The sequence below is a fragment of the Ptychodera flava genome, chromosome 1 (genome assembly GCF_041260155.1).
Source record: "Ptychodera flava strain L36383 chromosome 1, AS_Pfla_20210202, whole genome shotgun sequence".
NCBI classification, from domain to species: Eukaryota; Metazoa; Hemichordata; class Enteropneusta; family Ptychoderidae; genus Ptychodera; species Ptychodera flava.
Genome location: NC_091928.1, coordinates 22,064,973 through 22,085,397, shown reverse-complemented (window position 1 = coordinate 22,085,397; position 20,425 = coordinate 22,064,973). Strand labels below are relative to the sequence as shown.

The 20,425-nt window shown below is 39.9% G+C and overlaps 1 protein-coding gene and 1 long non-coding RNA gene across 3 annotated transcripts in view; one reads left to right on the top strand and one right to left on the bottom strand.

Annotated features, from left to right (window-relative positions):
- The window catches only part of LOC139133082 (thymidylate synthase-like), a 396,310-nt gene that overhangs the window by 233,971 nt on the left and 141,914 nt on the right, over positions 1–20,425 (bottom strand). The window lies entirely within an intron of this gene.
- Positions 1,948–11,243, top strand: LOC139132962 (uncharacterized). The gene is made up of 3 exons (XR_011552509.1): positions 1,948–2,080; positions 4,685–10,129; positions 10,570–11,243. It is a non-coding gene; the product is annotated as an uncharacterized lncRNA (long non-coding RNA).

Here is a 20,425-nt window from a genome sequence, read left to right as displayed (position 1 = left end):
AGGATGGTCAATTCCTTCAAAAAAGGGGGGGGGGGGTGTAGGGTTGTCACCCTGTTATTGACTAGGTAAAAGCTTGATTCCTAATGATTTCTCTATGAGAACCGAGTCAGTATGACAGGCACTATGTATTTCATAATATACATTGATACAGTGACATATTTTAAAAGGGAAAGTCGAAAATATATTTTTCATTCTCATTGATGCCTATGAAAGGTAAACAATATTCCTTTCTGTGACACGTTTTCACATAAAAAAGTGTTTTTTGATGAGTAAAATGATAGTTTACAAAGGCAGTTTTATCATCTTCATGTTTTTAATGGTTCAACGATATAAGAGAAGGTCCTTCCCTACACGGTGCACATCAGATTTGACTATACCGTATAAAACTAGCTCGCCAGGGCTTCTCAGGAGATGTGATTGAAACCGAGCTAGCTCAGGGAAAAAACACCCTGTGAAGCGCGCTTCTGTCCATGGTTTTCGTGAGGGCGTGATCCACTATATTAATGCTACTGATTGAGATTTCGTTCATATAGTTTCTGAACCTGTCATTACAGTGGTAACGGAAATCATATTCAATACCTTTAAAGCTAGTAACAAGGCAACATATAAAGTGCGGTTTTAGAGAACTGAAATGATTCATAGTTACTGGGGGAAAAAAACTTTTATAGCTGAATTATCACGAAAATACAGAGGTAAACTGGCTTTGTCTTAGTTCTCCTTTGAGGTAGAGTAGCTGTGATTTTTATTACCATTTCTTTATTATTTTTCAACCACAGTGTATCGTACCCTCTGACCATTTCCCCTCATTTTCCTCTGTAGAGGTCCACCAGAAGGGCTACAGTATGCTGCAATGCGCTGCAAGTTGAAATAGCCCTCATGGGCAAGCAGTGAATTTTCAGTCCAGACCAAAATTCCTGTATTGGCAGTATTTAAAACAAAGACAATCTAACAATACTGTTGGAGAATGTACAGCAATCAAACACGAATCATAAAACACATAAACTCAAGAGACTGGTGAAGGAACATCTCAAGATCCTGAAACGAAAGCTTCAAAGGATCATTTTATCTCAGACATAACCGATCCGGCTTCGTCTTGTCATGGCACACTCTTAATTTCCAAAACACTACAACAAAACACAAACAAACAAACAATCAACACAAAAACGGCACAGAAAACGATTCTCGCCAAACACTCAACAACAAACAAAACACACCAAAAACCGAACACAATCAAGTAGCTGATGTGTGTCGCTACTTTCCCTTTATTCTACTTTGTTAATTAATTATTTCGTTACTTTAAAAGAGAGTTCAAACATACCGGTCCCTCCGTCTTCCGTTTGAAAATACAAGCTGCATTTTAGCGGAACAGTCTGAAGTAATACGTCTGGGGATTTCTTTCACTTGACAAGTCTTAACAATAGGATCTTATCACCAACAATAACACAATTATGGATGAAAGTTTCATTGAGGAAAGTCTGAGCAAACATTTAAGTCTTTCACTTTCTTACTTACTGAGCACAGTAGCATATGCTCAAGTCCGCGGATTTTCGCGACATGTATGTGCCGGGGGGGGATAAATATTCTTCCCATTCATTTGAATACGCCGCGTAAAGCTGGGGCTACATTATCTTCGCTAACGCCGCTCAAAACCGGAAGAATGGCCATGATGGTAAAACAAAAGACCATACCTCCAAGGAATAGTCGATCTGTCAACGAACAACGAACCGTGAATTCGATGACCTTGTCCTGAACTGACACCGCGTACAACACACTTACAGTGTCGACGTTTTGGAAATCTGTGTGTGTACACGGTGATGGTGAGTGCTGTCATTGAAACGAAGTCCCTCCAGAGGTAAGCAATTTTGCCTTGTGATCACTATCGATTTTCAACTTCTGTCGGGGAGGGATGGTTATCGTAAGAATAGCCGGGGATATTGTTCCGCAGAATATTACGTAAGAATGACACACCAATAAAGCGGGCCATTATATGTTTGCACGGCGGTTTTAATGTATATGGTATTTCCATGGAGGTAGCTACCTCCATGGTATTTCACATGCCTGAGAGAGCTGTTTCAAAGAGGTGAGTTATTTCAGGTGAGAGAAAAAATCAATTCTCGAGAAAGTCGTTTTCGCCTCTATATATATTAATTTTGGGGGAAAATCTGATTTATTGTTCATGGGCTGGAAGCGAGTGAAAATTCAGCAGTGTGTAAAAGTCTTGATACAAGGTGTACATGTGCAATATGTGTATTTTTGAGTTTCGAGAATTGAAAATCTGTATATTCAGAAAAATAGAGAAATGAAACGGTGGCAGGTCTTGTTTTCGTTTGGATTTAACGGATTAAAAATGGACGTCAAACCATGGTGCAGGTGTTCGTTTTTCAGCTCCAAGATTCGATTGAATTGTCTTTGTCGTCGATTGTGCCGTAATTACTGGTTTGATCGGTGACAGACGCATTCTCGTGACATTTTGAGTTTATACCACATCATTTGCACATGCAGCATCGATAGCCAGGTAGAACGACAACCTCTCGGCTACCGGTCGAGCAGGTGGAATCGTTTGAAATTATACTCACGCTATCTATGATCATTGACCAACGGCGATTCGGACGATCGCCTTTGACCGTTCCACCATTTTGCTGCAATCAATATGATATGCCTATACCTGTACATTGTTTAAAGAACTCGATCCCGTGGCCAGAGAATCGAAATTTGTCTCAAAGACCCGTAAGCTGAAACGTTTGTGGTTTTGGTGTTACTCAATCCATGATCAATGTTTCTTCCTCTTTCAAATGAAACAACGGGAGAAATACATGCGGTTATCATGTTTCTACACCACCCGCAAAGATGGCCTCTCGGTAGAGGCATTACATTCAAACTTGAAGTCGTTCTTAAACTATCAATACAATTACCATATAGTAACGTTCCTGTAGTATAGAATGAACGGGTTCACAACTTTCATTGCCAAGGTTATTGGTGAATACAAAAGGCTTTGTTCATCACATTTCTTTGTTTATTAGCATGCAAATTGCCAAAAACCCGCCGTTTGGCATGCAATCACGGAAAGATTCAGTCTGAGATTGATCCAATCCTTGTGAAGTATTATGACTGATTTGACCCCACAATATCAGTCCGTAAGGTCAGAGAAAAAATGTTCTTCAGATATTTTTGACAAAGCAACATAACATTATCACTGATGACTTAATTTGTGTCTAAATCGTACAAACTGTCCACAACAATTATAGAGGCATTACATATACAGGCCGCGTTGACAGAACAAATTCTGAACATTTGCGCATCAGTGCAGCTCTCAAATGAAATAGGAAACCATCATGCAATGCAGAAGTATATATTTTCCACAATGTCAAAAATAAAAAAAAACATTGCAAATTGGCTTACGTAGAAGCGGAACGACTTAATTATTCTTCCTGGCCGAAGATGTTAGCTTTTTCAAACCAATGTTCATTAATATCAAACGTTTCTCTGCGAGATTTCTAGCTATATATGATCAGTGAGCTCTGAATATTGACCAGCGGAGCTTCCATCACCGTGCCACTTTTGACTTCACAGTCAAATGATGTAAGCTTTCCCCCAAACTTTGTGACAGTTAGGGTGACATGGAAAGAAATTGTTTGAAAGAATAATTATCTGTAATCTGCTCGGTTTATTCTCAAGTTACAAACACGATTGGAACTAAATTGGGATAATTGGATTGGCACAATGTCTCAAGAATTTTAGCAATTTGTCTAATATTACACTATATTTGCTTACCATTTTAAAAATTTTATTCGAAATTAGATGCTGTTGAAATGTTATGAGTAAAAGTCAGTGCATGATAGTATTAATGCAATATTGTTCAAAACATTTGAACAATATTCATATTTGAATGAAATATTATGTGAGCTTGTCTGGAATTTCTTCATTACTGAAACACTAGTAATAATCTCAGTTTGTCACTTTTCCTCGAACAAAATTAAGCTTTTCGATTGATTTACAGATAAGTCAGTCAGGGTCATTTAAAATGTGCCCTGACTCAATTTAATGTTTATGAAGCCTTAAATTCACGAAAAAGTCAGGGCATTTCAAAGTGCCCTTACTCAAAAGTCATCAATTAGAGAAATGTTAAGCATTTTGTCTCGTTTCTTTAGTACATTTACACAAAAATGAACTTTTTTTCATAAAAATGAATCCGATGAAAGAGGTATGCGATAATTGTTGTGTTTTGTTCGATGATAACAATATTTCAAATTTTACACTAGTAATTTCGATTTCGTTACATTAACCTAATAATTAATATCATCCAATTTTCCAAAATTAGTTCCAATCGTGTTAGTAATTAATTGTGCTTCACTTGTCAATCAGTTAATGGCTGTGATGTGGTGAGTCCCGGTGAAAATTAGTCATGTTAATGAGTAACTCGCACACTCATTAAAGTGTAAGTAAATAATCAAGTAATGACGCAATTTTGTAATGGTGCGATTGATGAGAAACGTGAAGGTAAAAACTGAAAACCTCGCTTGTCTTGTCTTTCGTGACAAGTTCTGGGAGATATTTTTTGTTACAATGCCTTATTATACATGGATACATAACTGAAAATGCTATACTTACATACGACAAAACCCCTGTATCACATTCGGGTATTCTGTGACACTGTGTTGACCGTGCACATCTATTTTAATTTCAGACAGACGGTTTTATCTTGGAGGGGAATGCTGAACGGGAAAGTCTCGTTCGTCATCGGAAGCCGAACATAATTCCGTTTTCAGGAACTTTTCTACTGCCGTTCTAATTTCACGTGACCACGATCCATCTCTTGCAAGATAAGTGAAGTGAAATATCTCATGCAGATTTTTCAAGACTTCATCAAGAATCACTTCGCAGCTCTGAACGAGATTTTTGAGTTAAGTTAATGAAACCATGGCGCTACCTCCATGCTGAAACACAGCGCGGGTACATTGCCATTACGAGCCTGCTCTGAGCTTGAGTGACTTTCTGTGAAATGAAGTTCTTCAAGCAGGTACGCTCAATGGAACTTTTAAGTCCGCTGATGGGCTCGCCAGTATCTTTACAGAGAATTCTCGCACTGGTAACGTGCTGTTTCTTCCTCGGAATGGTTCAGTTTGTGTATTTTGGTGTCATACAGAGTATGTGGGCGCCAAAACCGACTGTAAATCGTCTGCGTTGTGGTTGTGAATGCTGGGATACGATCTTCAAGGGAAGCTACGAATATCCAGTTGCACAATACAAACACGTTTATTTCAACGTTACCAGACAGACATTTTTCATGTGGATATTGACAGTGTTTGTCATTTTGGTCACATATGAAGTGTGTTGTCATGTTGTCAGAGTACTATTATCCCGACGTTTTCGATTCTCCATGTTGATTTTATTTCTGAGCACAGTACACTCACATTACTACTCGTGGTGGGCGTTTTGGGGATATCTCAACGACGACTTTTACTCCCAGTGGAACCATCAACTCATGTTCACTCTGACCGAAGGAATCTCAACGGCTGTTGTCCTCTTTCTGCTGGACAGTGACGTCACCATCAAGTCTGGACATTTGCTAACAGTGTTCTCCATAGCGATACTACACCTCCTAGTCGGTGGCATGGACCAGTTTGTGATCAACGTCGTCTTTTTAAAGGGAGGTTATCATCAAATTGCTCGGGACATAGCATTCTTGTCTGTCGACTTTCTCTACGTGATCGTATCTTTGATTTATATGTACTTCGATTTTGATAATAACAATCTCTCGCTGTTGAGTTACTGTTCTAAACATTCACGCGACACCATGCTTGCAGCTGTGTGCACGATGTTTCTCTTTTATGTTTCGATGCATATTCTGTAATCCTTCACTTTTAAATTTCTAAAGTCCGATGAAAGGTATACTTAATTAAGATACTGCGTGCCTTGAAAATGAAAGACTTTATCTTTTGCTCAAACCTTCCTCGAGCAAAATTTCGATCAAATCAAGAATGAAAATTGGTGTCGCCGCGCAAATTGTGGTACTTGAGAAACACATCCCGTAACTATTTTCCGATATTTGAAATTCAAGATGGCCGCCATCCCTGTGTAGTCTGTATGGAGAGAAATAAAATTCCCGATATTTACAAAACTAAGAGGGTGAAAAATCTGTTTATTCCATAAGGTTCAAAATAAACAATCAACTTTTGGCCTACCTACAAGTGGTAAGCCAAATCAGAATATCGTGAAAGTTTGAGAGTCTGCATATCTGTCCCCGAGGTGCATTCTACCGTAGGTCCACCACAGTGACTATAGCAAAGCACATGATGAAGTATGTCTAGTATAGCACAATAAACCATCGACCCTAAAAAAGAGGGACCCCTTTTTTAGGGTCTATGCATAAACCAATGAGCGAGATGGTCTCTTTGTGAACTCGTACATTTCATTCGTCTATTCACATGAACATAACAAAGTGAGAGTCTAATCTTCGTATACTTTACGGTCAAACGGTCATCTACACCTGTCGTTGTAAAAATGTACTCAATTTTTGCACCCTAACTGATCATACTTAACACTGAGTTTTACATCGCCTTTAGAAAGGAGAAAGCGAGTCATCGTAACAATAGGTGGGAGAGCTATATTACGAATATCTACTGAGACGCATGCGAACACACATGACACTTGATAATGTATGATTGCCTTTTTGGTTCACAATGGCTGAACTTCTGCAATTGTATTATTTCTCATATTATGAGAGACGTATTCAAACTGTTTGGACTTCTATAAAACAAGAAGAAAAAGGGAAAGTTTAGGGTGGTAATCGCTAAGGCTTGATTTCGTAAATCAGTGTCGGGATTTATGATGTGTGCATTAATGAGCATTGTTCACGCATGTAAATCAAATGATAGACTCTTTATAAATGGACAATATTCATTTGCCACCATTCGTGCTTCACATGGTGAATACTACGTCTACAATGGAGCAATCAGTGTTACCTTGAAGCTACTCAAGATGTCCGTCAATGGGCGTGTCGAGTATCTTTGAACGATTGATTATATTGTAATGCGTGACAATCAAGGCTACTTAAAAGAGTTACTACACAGTGTATATACACTGTATATACACAGTGTATATAAAGAGCCACTGTGTAGTAACTCTCGCCGCAGACTGAACCCGGGCCGGGCAATGGTAGCTCTCGCCGTAGACTGAACCTGGGCAATGGTAACTCTCGCCGTAGACTGAACCGGGGCAATGGTGTCACTTGTATATTTTGGAATAGATTGTGAAACTATATAAGGGTTTCCAGAGGGTTGTTCACATATGCAGATTACAATGTGTAAAATATGATTTTAATAATCATAATCGTAATTTATTAATAATCATAATTATCACAACAATGGGGTTTCCAGATGGTGTTCACAAAAAGTAGACGACATTGTTTTTAAAGAAAGTTTTAATATTCTGTAACATTCATATTAATAATCTATTAATATTCATAATCATTTGTTACGATGATAATAATAGGAAAATCATCACAAATAATGCCTACTCGACCTGTGATGGCACAGGCACATGGGATACCCAATGTGGCGTATGTTACTGGAGACTGAACATACAGAGCGCCAGTAGCCAAGGGTGTTTATTCAGACATTGTACAATCCCTCAAAATGATGCTATACGCTAACCTATTACCAAAACGCGCGGAACGGCCATCAGAGCCACGCACTGATTAATTTCATGCAGTTGTAGATTGCTTGCTCCTTAATCCGCTGGTGTCAAATCAGCGATTCGGGTTTCATTTGCTAGTGGTAATATTTATAAACCGATTAAAAAAAAATAAGGTACCGGTGTCCATGTACAGACATGGATCGGCGGAGTGTATTGACGAAGGGAAATTAGAGAAAGAAACACGAGTATACCCTGATTACACTTAAAATTAGAGATAAATTACATCAGATTATATCACTGTCTTGATTGAAATGCCTAGTCCTAAAGTATTAATACACTACATCATTTAACTGGAACAGCATTAATTAGATTGAATCACAATTGAAAATTATGACCAATGGTGATCTGAAAATGTGTGTCATAAGCTATACACAATGTTGGGTTTAGGAGTGGATATTTGGATCTTGGGAGGAGACGGCATGCATTTTTCCCGCGTTCCGTGACTTGGCAAATTTTATTTGTCGAAATTGGCATGATATTGAGGTATCGCCTGATTGATCTGTATGAAATCGGCTTGTAAAAAACTGTCGACGACTTTGACCTTCAGTAGCCCAACACAGATACACAGATTTCTCTGAATTATGATCACAATTTCCCCTGACCTATGTGTGATGTAATGCTAATAGATAAGACATACAAGAAAGAGATCTAGAAATGGTGCGAGAATCAAACTTGAAGACTGGGGGAAATTTTAACGAGATGACCATCGTATAATGATGATAACATTACAGATATGTAAGCTTAGAAAAGCGTTTCATTTTGTAGACTGCCGACGATTCGATGGAGATCGAGGAAAGAAGGCACCTCGGGGACAGACATTCGGACTCTCAATTTTTTACAATTCTCTTCTGATATACCACATGTGGGGGTTCATTTTAAAGCTCTTGGTAAAAGAAAACTTTTCACCGGCTTAGTTTTTCGAAATTCGAACATTTTTATTTTTCGCCATAGAGTTAACACAGGGATGGCGGCCATTTTGAATTTCTAATATCGGTAAATCTTGGGTAATTTGTTTCTCTAGTACCAAAATTTACATAGTGACCCCCTGTTTTTATTCTTGATTTTGAAAGAGCATGATTGAAAGATTCCTTGAGGAAAGTTAAAGCAAAAGTTTAAGTCTTTCACTTTCGAGGTGCATACTATTTTAAGTGAGGAAAGACTCTCTTAAGTGATTTATCTTAGGTGATTTATCACATTTTTTGTGAAACAAAGGCGACTAGGCGGCAGGATAGCAGTGGCGGATGTGACCGTAGATGACCCTATTTCAAAAACAGCCCGCCATCATAGAGCTTATCAGTAACATATTCTATGAATGTCAGTTGAAGTGTAGCGCCATAAAAAACACTCTTTATGATATAGTGACGGAAACATGCGAGTACCTTCGCTATGTTCAGTCACCAGGTCTGGCGTTATTGGATATCTTACCAGCGGACGATTTTCCCACAGTTCATTCTCTATGGGATCCATCGGCATGAGGCTTTTCGAATTAGCGAGGAGCTCACCGAAAACTTCCCGGAGAATTCTGACTCTATGGCTATGCTGGCTCTTTCTTGTAATAGTGCAATACTTGCATTTCGGTGTGATATTGAAAACGTGGGCTCCAAAACCACCTGTTGATACAGAAAGCTGCCTTTGTTCATGTTGGGACACCGTCTTCAATGGAAAGTACGAACATCACAAATACAAACATTGTTATTTCAATGCGACGCCGGAGGCCCTCATCATGTGGGCCTGGACTGTCTTCGCAATTCTCATCGCGTACGAGGTTTGCCGCCATGTTGTCAGGGTACTGCTGTCGGGACAGTTTCGTTTCTCCATGTTGATTTTATTTCTAAGCACAGTACACTCACATTACTACTCATGGTGGGTGTTTTGGGGATATCTCAACGATGACTTTTACTCCCAGTGGAACCATCAACTTATGTTCACTCTTACCGAAGGAATCTCGACGGGTGTTGTCCTGTATCTGCTGGACAGTGACGTCACCATCAAGTCAAAACACCTGTTGATCATAATATCCATAGCGATATTGCACCTCCTAGTCGGTGGCATAGACCAGTTTGTACTCGACGTTATATTTCTCAGAGGACGACCCTTTCAAATCATCCGGGACATTGCACTCGTGTCGGTAGACATTCTCTTTCTTATCATTTTAACGATAACTTTCCGTTCCTACTTGGCCGATAACTGCTTGACACTGTCTGCATACACATCCAAAAATGCAAAGGACCTGACTTTTGCTGCCATCTTCGTTTCCTCGTCGTTTTTCATTTCGAGCTACGTGCTGTAGCTGCTTTAAGTGCCTCGTTACGACAGTCGCCTCTACATCCGTATAAGGCTGAAATTCCAACCACGCTCCCTTAGAAAGTTTGCTCCCTGACGACATAAATATTCTCATTTGTGTAAAAGAAATCGCGGGCTTTTAAGCGATAAGGTCTGTATCTGTACAATGATCGTGACGGCACGCAAAAAGAGAGTGTGATATTTTATGACTTTACCATAGGGTCAATGGCTAGACTGACCGACGTGATTACCTATATTGACCCTTTATTGCGGTATTGTACGTACGAGAAAATCACGGATAAAGTACGTCCTCACAGATCTGAGATATCCTTACCTCGAAGGTTCAGACAATTACACTCTAAGTACTCTAGATTGACAGACTGTTGGAAGAAGGAAATGTGCTGTAAATTTTTTTTGGCTTTCTAGTTATGACGAATTTCGTAAAGTATGAATGAGGTTCAATGAGGTTCACAGCAGGTTTAAACGTGTTGGCCGTAGAGGGCCAACACCTTGCTGAGGATCAAATGTGGTGCGTGCATATATTGGATGCTTGTGTTTCGGCTAAGGAAGACACGTTTTTTATACCTACAGGTCAAGAAGTAGTGAAACTACACGAATCCTTGAACGGGGCATGACCGAGTGGCGGCGCTTTCCACGTATGTCCGGGAAAGGGGAGAGATACATTGCTTTTCACTCGAACGATATTCACTCAGGATGAGATATATGCCCGATAAATCTGTATGATGACACATTATAACAATAATAATATCCAATCCACATTGGCCACCCCTTCTTTACGGAGCATGTTTTCAGAAAGTCTAGGAACATATGAAGCCATCGTTTGCGCAATTGCCTTCGTAGCTCGTTGCTTTTACACGCAAAATTATCATCACAAAATTGCATTTTCCGGTTTCTGAGTAGGCCTAACACAATTGGCAAAGGAAGTGATTTTAAGACTCTAATACTTTTTTGTGATGAATAAATAATTTGCAGAAAAATAACGCCTGGAATATTTTCATCGTGATTTTCTCTTTGTTTCTTTGAATTTAATTTGTAAACATTCATACTCAGGTGATGAAATGTACTTATTTCTACTGACATTAATTTTGTTGTCGTCTCTTTCAGTGAGTAGCCCGTAATGTGAGGTTCCAGCAAATTCTATGCAAGAAGACACAGGAAGGAATTCAAAACAAAATTTCGAAAGCTTAACACTGTTGTGTTGGTAAATTCAGAAGACATAAACAAGTTGTTAACAATTAATAGTTGATCCAAGTAGTAAAGAAAAGGTGGGCAACTGGGATTAATAAGAATTTTACACCCCATTTTATTCATTTATCTACATGAAGCGAAGGAAAAATTAACCATCCATGTAACTAAAGTGTGACCCTGACCTATATACGAACTCACGCACGCGCAGCAGTGCATTGTCCTGAACTAAGCGGGGAAATTCCCTGCTGAGCATGTTTATACATGTACGGGAAATTCCGTGTGAGTCATCACCATCAAACTAGCCTATATAAAGGAGCCCCGTTGTCAGTCCGGCCGGCCGGTTGCGGAGTCTAGCTGATGTTGAACACGAAGTTCCTATCGGTGCGAACTTGTTCACCCGATAGATAAAATTTTAGTAATTTCCTCTGAACTTAAAATATGACGAAAGACCATTACTTCAAACAAATGAGTCGTTTCAGATGAATGGTACTGATATCTAAAGTGTTCACTCTTTTATCTTTACGTACAAATGTAGTTCCTAAGTCGTTCTCTATTCTATTCCCACCAACAAAACATTCAATACTCATTTCCCCTCCCCGATCTTTATCAATACTTATGATAATATCACAAGTTGTTCTGTTATCTGTTTTCATAGCATAATATCCAACCAAATCGTCAAATTCATCTCCAGTAGCTAACTTTACACATCTAATGAGAACTGTACCATGTTGAAGTATTTTCATATTATCAGTCATCTGTTGATTTACTGTCTGTAAAGTGAGAACAGCTGCCTCATCACCGACGCTTTTCAGACCCAGTTTCTTTAAAGTTGTGTCCCAAAATAATCTAACTGGAACTCCGCTAGCTGTATACGAGCAATAATTCTCCCCCTCGTTTATCCACCTTCTTAGTGTATTATCTGCCTTCATTATTGTATTAAGAGGACTAATTTTAAGGTGAATCGGTATACCAAGAAGTGCAATGTATGGATTCGTAGGAGTAAGCCAACTACGAAAATCTAACAATTTATATTTGTTTACATTGCTATCAAAATAAATCACATTCGGAGTTCCTGGTGGTTCAGCAACTCCACCACTAATTTCACTATCCAATATATCTAAGATGTTACGCGGTACATTATAAGGCATGAATTTCTGACTATCCCCATCCCATGTCAGAGCAAAAGGAGTAGGATCATTCGAAGCCTTTGTGGCGTCAATTACAGTTTCATCAATGTCTTTAAGTTCGGAAAATTCTACAGCATGTTCGTGGGGTGGCGCCGCGGCATTGGCTAAAACGAAATATTTTTCGCGGTCTTTATAACGAAGGACGTAATCCTTATTATGATTAGCAGCCATCTTAGTATTATTGTTAACTTTAACATCACTCAGATCTTCAAGCTCAAGATTTTGCATACGAATTGTACCTAGACCGAAGCCACTTGGATCAGACATAATTATGTTATATACAGTGAAAATTAAAATAATACCTTGTAATATACACAACCATGGCTTCAGCATAGGAATGACAGTTCTCGGTGCTGTATTAAATGCAACGGCATTCACAGGAGGAAATATTATCGGACAAAAGCTTTCTGGGAATGGTGACGCTCTTATTGAAGAGAAGGTCCGACATGATAAAGCATTAGAAAAATTTGAACATGATCGCAACGTCTGGTCAGAAAAAAGATTACTACAGGCTGACTGGGAAAGAGAAAATCAAGCAAAGGATGCGCATGCTGCGGCAGAATTAAGAGATACAGATGCAGAAATCCTGGAAGAAGCAGAAGCGGTGCAAAGCAACTCTACGTCAAGTCCAGCGCAAGCGTTAGCGCAATTCTCAGATTATTATCAACCCAGTCCTGAGCAAAAGAAATATGAGATGATCTATATTGCTGGAGGATTAGTCGTGGGATGGTTTATGTTACACCGGTAGGGGGCTCCTTCGGAACGCTTCAGAACGACTACAGCAATTCAATACAAAAGCTAATTGGCCATGTTATTGAAATCGATCATGTTCCCATCCTGATCTGTTATCCAGATACGCATTGAATTCATGTAATCTCCCCCTTTTCTCAATGGCATAGAAATTGCTCCGTTTTTAAAATCGTAAGTAACCTTTTCACTTATTTCTCTCGTATCCCGGATGGGAAGTATTTGTAAACAGTTCGATACTTTCCCCTGTATGTATCCTCCGGAGGCACCCGAACCAAATGAAACATAATTTCCAGTAACATCGACTACATCTGAATGAACTATATATTTAGTGACTGTTAAGAAATCCACTTTCTTCGGACTAATAGTACTTTTTATAACTGGGTTGTTCCTCAGGTTTATCTGAAAAACCAACTACGTTGGCAAAGCTACCTGTAGCATTGAAATAGACTTTAATATCTTTACTTTAGCCAAAGTTAGATAAACATGGTTTGTCGGCAGATGTTTTTCAAAATTAATTTTTTGCTTCAACCCGATTGCTTTGTTTAACGTATCGATATTGTAGTTACCTGGACGTATTGATTTAGTCTTCTTCGGTTGGTCACCTTCTTGATATTTTATTACATTATTCGTTGATGTTATGTTATGCCATGAATTATATAGTCCGCACTCTAGCAGTCTTATCTTCGTAAACTGTGTCGTGTCAATGCAAGGGTAAAAATTAACAGTGACTGGTTCACCTGTTTGACTTTCAATCCAAATGATCATCGTTGTACGTTGTATGTATATTTACTAAGTATAAATGTTCGATGAATATTATTATTATTCCGAAGGTGCCCATTACGAAGTATAAGGTTCTGCAGGAATAATATTTTTCTGTTCAAGAAGATCTTTGGTCGCAACCGCAGCAGCAGTAGCACCGCCTAATTTTGCCAATCGAGTCAAATTTGGACGACTTGGATCGCCAACCTCTATTTTCAGAAATTTGCTGGAGATCATAAGATATCCCATCGCAAGTCCTGCGATTACAATACCATCGTACATTGTGTTTACAACTGTTTTAATATCCATGATTGCTGACTAGTATATAAAATAAAAAATAAAAATAAAAATATGGGGAGTTAATCCATCTCATACAATGTAGAGGAGCTGGGAACACCCCCTCCCCCTCCCCCTCCCCCTCCCCTCCTCTCGGAACCCCTGTCGGAACTGTTCCGGATGGAGCTGCTACGTGCTCTGTTTTTTTTCGCTTTCTGTGGAGGATCTTTCCGGGGGGGACAGTGGTATGTCGAGCACGCCCCCAATATAGCCCTAATGCAGTCAATGAAACTCCCACAATTCCTAAAACAAGATAACATTTATTATACCAGCGTGAATTATCACACTGTTCTTTCATTGTAGGCGGTAGGCTTATACAGTTTGTCGCTACCGCATCGCTCCCCCCTCCCTCCCCCTCCATTGCTTTTAGTTTCTTCTCCCTGTTTTGCCTGTTCCATTCCGCTAGTCGCTTCCCTGAAGCAACTCTCCCTGGATGCTTCGGCGGTAACGTCACTTTCTCTATGTTGCGCTGTGGCGTAGGGAAGGTCGTCCCTGACGGAGTCGTTTGCGGTGTGGGAGTCGTCGGCGGGGCTTCTGGCGGAGCCGTTTGCTGAGTCGGCGAAGTTGAATCCATTTATTTCAGGTACTATATTAAACCCGATTTTTTTAAAATTTAAATGTTTACCCGTAATTAAACCGGTGGAAATTAGAGCAATCACGGGTCCCCACGTGTACGCTATCCGTCCTGATAATCGTTTTATTTCACTGTTTAGAATAAAATCCTTTTTAAGATCAGTGGCATAGTTATCTCGGTCATCGATTGGAACTACCTGACTTATTGCACGGGCTCCTAGATCTATGAAACTTTGAGTGATGGTATCACTTATAAGAGAACTGTATTTCGCTTCATAGACTTTAAAGGCTCGTGTTATGAATTCATCTTTCCACGTTTCCACTTCTCTAACTGTAAACTCCTTACCAAAAAATAACTTACTTTGACCACTTGCGATGACACAGAGTATTTTTTCACGTTTTGTCTCTATTATGGATTGATTATTGTCCGAAGGCGCTGAAGGTGCCGAAGCCCCTTCGGAATGCGCTGCCATATTTGCCGCTGCCGATGACTTTATTAAATTCTCCATTGTTTGCAGTATGTTATCTATTCTTAGTAAAAATAAAAAATTCGTTTAAACCTGAATCCGAAATAAAGTATTAACATAGTCTGGAATGTTAGTACCCCTAACAGAACCGTACCGATAGGGATTCCGACAGGGATTCCGGGAAAATTCTCCTCCATTTAAATCTATATGTATATAGAAACACGAATAATGAGTACAGACTTATTCCCAGTTGCTTTTCAATTGAATAAGACGAGCGTACCGACAGTACAGCATCTGATATTCCTTCCAAACCGGACGGGGGAATAAAACCTATTCTCATGGACTTAGAAATATATGTAACGCCGACAGATAAATTTACTTTTCATCCACGGGATGTGTTCAAAGATAATGTAATCACTCATAGAACAGCAAAAGAAAGTAATGTCTGGCTGGGCAGCCCAAAGATGAAATACTGGGACCAGCAACTGAATTTCGCTGTATGGTGCAGCACTACTGGTTGTGGTATATCATTCACCCATCTCTTCGGTTCCGAAGGGAAATTTCCGCCGCAAATACGATCATTCTGTCGTTTTCATGTATACTTTACAATACGTCGGATCCTTCATGAAATGGGCGTTGCACTTCCAGACGATACCCCCACCTTCAAAGCGGGCGACAATCCGTACAATCTCGTCCAATATGAACTTCTATGTACAGAATTTGGAAATATAAGTCCAACGAAGTCCGACTTTCGTTATCGAAAAGGTCAAAATAAAGGTCTTGGTTATGGTTATGAATATTACACTAATCGTGGGCCTGTTCGACAGCCAAAAGCAATATACAACGGTCATGACTTTTTCCTCTCCGCCGACGGAGGCGTTTTCTATACACATACCATTTTTGGAAAGAAAAAACATGTACTGCCCGACAAAGACAGACCACACTATTATTTCTTCCGAAATGATGGATCGGAGGGACAATACAATAGTTTCATTCCTCTGAAGGGAGACTCGGGACTAACAAAGGCCGGTCTCGCCCGCCTCAATGAAAGCCTTGAAGCCTACGTATATTGCATACTCGGTGCACAAGCAAATATTCGTAGTACCATAGTGGGCGATACTGGCAGTGCAGAGCAAGTCCGAAAAGAATTCGGTGTTCTCCTCGAAGATGAAATTCGTAATACCGACAAAGTAATTAGTTATAGGCGATATCAAGACACAATAATGAATACTGGTGTAAAACTTGATATGGCAGTTTCACCCAATTTACTTCTCTTACCGTCTGAGATGGTCATTCTTTCGGGCCCGGCAATCTCGGGTTATAATAATGAATTGCAATACGCAACTGAATCTATGGTGTTCGGGGTGAACGGTGATATAAACACGGAAGTTCGAGAAAGTGCTGTACATGAGATGGAAGGAGGGGAGGAGGGGGGGGATCCTGTGAAGTGGCAGGACGAGCCCGGAGAGTCACCTCACAATGACACGACTCGGGGGCCTCCCCTCCCCTCCCCAGAACGGGCAGCATCTGCAGACCCTATTCACGAATATGGTAAAATTGGTTTGTTATCTTTAGCAATATTCATTACTATTGTAGGTACTGGAATAAAGTCACTAACTATATAGTTCATTCAGATGCTGTCGATGTGACTGGGTTTCATCTAACTCGAACCAGTAACTTAAAAGAACTAGAAGAGATTCATTAATTTACAGTATATAGATCCAGAGGAAATGTCAATATACGTAACCCCACCATTCAACATGATTATAACTGGACCGACATATTCTGGCAAAACAGAATTTATGTTGGACCTCCTCACCGGTCCGTACTTAAGGAAATTCGAATATGTGATATTCATTTGCCCAACATTCATGAATAATAAAGCGTATAATAGAAGATTCATTTTCACCGATGATAATGTGTTTATATTTCCAGTCGGACTCGATGCAGTGGATGATACATTAACCTACGTGCATAAAGAATGGGCCGGCACAAACACTTTAATAATCCTCGACGACTGTGCCTCGTCCAAAGATATGAAGAAGCGCAGTAACGTTTTAGTCCAACTTGGTTTCAGCGCAAGGCACGACGGATTATCTGTCTGGGTTCTGACTCAACAATATACTAGTATTAGTAAACCATTCAGGGAAAACATACAGATGTTAGTACTATTTTACACACCGAACAAGATAGACAACAAAACTATTATAAAAGAATATGGAATGGAGGTGTCAGAACGGGAAGCCGTGGGCCTAATCAAGCAATTGAAAAGTAGACCATTCAGTAAACTAGTATTTCGTTTACGGCAACCGTACGACATAAAATTATTCGTATAATATAACAATTATGGAAGCTGAAGGTACTCTTAGAGAATTATATTACAACCCGAAAACTGGTTTTGGAGGTGTACAAAAATTGTATGACGCAGCACGGGCCAGCGGACTCCACGTCACTAAGAAAGAGGTGAAGGACTGGTTAAAAACTCAGCTAACTTATAATCTACATAAACCGGTACCTCGTTCTCATGCTACGGGCGGCCGACGCGTTTTTGTAACATCGATAGACTCACAGTGGCAAGCAGACCTTGTGGAATTCCTGCAGCATTCGCAAAAGAGAATCATAACATTCGATACATGCTAACAGTAATCGATGTACTCAGTAAATATGCCTGGGCTAGGCCAATACAGTCAAAAACGGCTGATGACACTCTGAAGGCACTACAAGATGTGATTAAGAAATCTGGGAGAAGGCCCGACAAACTTCAGACAGATGAGGGGCGGGAATTTACTAATCGAAAAATGCAGGGGTGGCTCCAGGAGTCAGGTATTCATTGGTTTCACACCTACAGTGACAAAAAAGCTAGCGTCGTTGAACGTTTTAATCGGACCCTTAAGACGATGATGTGGAAATACTTTACATACAGACAGACACGTGAATGGCTTTCTATTCTACCCCACCTTCTCGAGAATTACAATAACACCGTTCACGGAAGTATCAAAATGAAACCCAGGGACGTAACAGAGGAGAACGATTGGCAGGCATTTTATACACTATTCGGTCCTGAGTTGGCAGCCGGGGGAGCCAACCCTGAATTCAAGCCGGGAGAACGTGTCCGAATTACAAAATACAAGACCACTTTCAAGAAAGGATATTTACCAAATTGGACAGAGGAGATTTTCGTGGTTTCAAAAGTTGTGTACGCAGCTGGCTTGGGAACACCACCAGTTTTACAAAATAAAAGATCTGAATGGAGAGGAAATACTCGGCACTTTCTATTCTGATGAACTTCAGAGCGCCCGGGGAGCCGACGAGCTGTACAGAGTAGAACGAATTTTGAAGACGAAAAAAATTAGAGAAAGAAATATTATCTGATAAAATGGAAAGGTTATCCAGAAAGTTTCAATAGTTGGGAGCCGGAGGAAAATGTTATTAGTACTACGTAAGTACTTCGTAAGTTCCTGTGCTGGTACTACGTAAGTACTTCGTAAGTTCCTGTCCATGGTACTTGTTAAGTACTACGTAAGTACTAACGTAAGTATTTACGAAAGTTATTCAATAAGTACCATGGAAAAAGTCTTAATTTCTTGAAAGCCGAAAGTGTCAGTTTACCACCCCACTTCCACCCCCACCTGGCCAAGTATTTATCATGTACTGTCGTAAGTAATGTTCACTTACTGCATCTTTTTCGGCCGTATGTGGATGAGGTGGTACCCCCTCAGTTCCTGAACATATTAAGTTTGCAAGATCTTCAAAACGACTTCTCATGTTACCACAGTCCGTTCTTTCGAGTCCCCCTTGTTCAGCTTTATCGATAAGTTCTGGTTGAAGTATAATGTACACAACTGACATAAGCCATAGACAAGTAACTTCAAAGTCCCCCCTTTTCATAATGTCAAGTGCTCGTAGGTCAAACGAAGCATTATAAGCACACACAGATTCACAAGCGTTAAGAAGTTTGTGTAGGTTCTTTAGTGAGACTCGAGGTTGTTCTAGTTGTTCTTGACCAGGTGGGAAGTACGCTTTTTCAAGTTCCTTCTCCTTGAAACCGTCTATTAAAAATCCCTGGCTGCCGCCGCTCCATGCAATTCCAAAGTCAAAAGCTCGTGGATATTCTACTGGCCCGACTGTCTCAGTATCAATTGTTGGATTAAGTATATTCTTGAGAACGAGGGGGGTAAGAGCGTTCCGAATTACCAAACATGGAAGTCTGTAGTCGTGGCAAATTTCTAAGAAAGTCTGTTTGAACTTATTGTGAATCTCTTCTAGTTCTTCTAAGGCGGCTATTTCGTACGACCTGGCTCGAGTCAACACATTCCGCCTGCAATAATCCCAAGGCATATCTTTGAATATGATAATGAAACTGGGTAAATGGTCAAATGCTCTAGAAACAATCTTTTTTTCTTCCGACTCCGTGGAAACGCCCCGGATTCGAGAAAAAGTCAGATGTTGAATTATGGAAGAGTCACAAATAATGTATTGTTCTGAAGGGAGGGGGTTCCTCCCTCCTCCTCCCAGCCTGACATTGTAAACTAAGCGTATGTTCTATAAACTGGTTCTGAAAATCGGCAATCGAAACGTGGCGCCCATTATAAAAGTCGGCAATGTTGCTGGAAAAACTAGTGTCAAATTCTGGTACGTGATACGGATCCAAATTTATTGCATCGTAACTCTTACCACTTCCAGTTGGTCCATTTATGAATATGTATGACATTTTAGGATACTATATCATAGAAAAAATTTTTTTAAATTATTTTTTATTAAGATATATACGATAAGACAATGACAATCCTTTCTATTTCAACTGCAATAAAAATACTTGAAACCGGAGAAGAGAATATTCAAATCAGTGACGGCAAACTCATATTTGGTGAATCATTGGTAGATCCTTTCATATACGTAGACAGTGAGCTAGAAGTAGTTTTCCCCATCGGACCTAAATATGGATCCAACGATCCTGCTACATGTGATGGGGTGTGTGTCCGTTGGCAACCGAGTCTTCAAAAGTTTACTGATTTAATAATATTCCGTACCCTAGGTGAAAGTTTCGATGCAAGCACTGCTAAAAGTTATGCTGCAAGCCTGGCCGCTCACTCCAAGAATACTACCGGATTTTACAATCCATCTAAAGTGTATCAGAAGCGAGGGAGCGAGGGGCCTCAGCCAGTG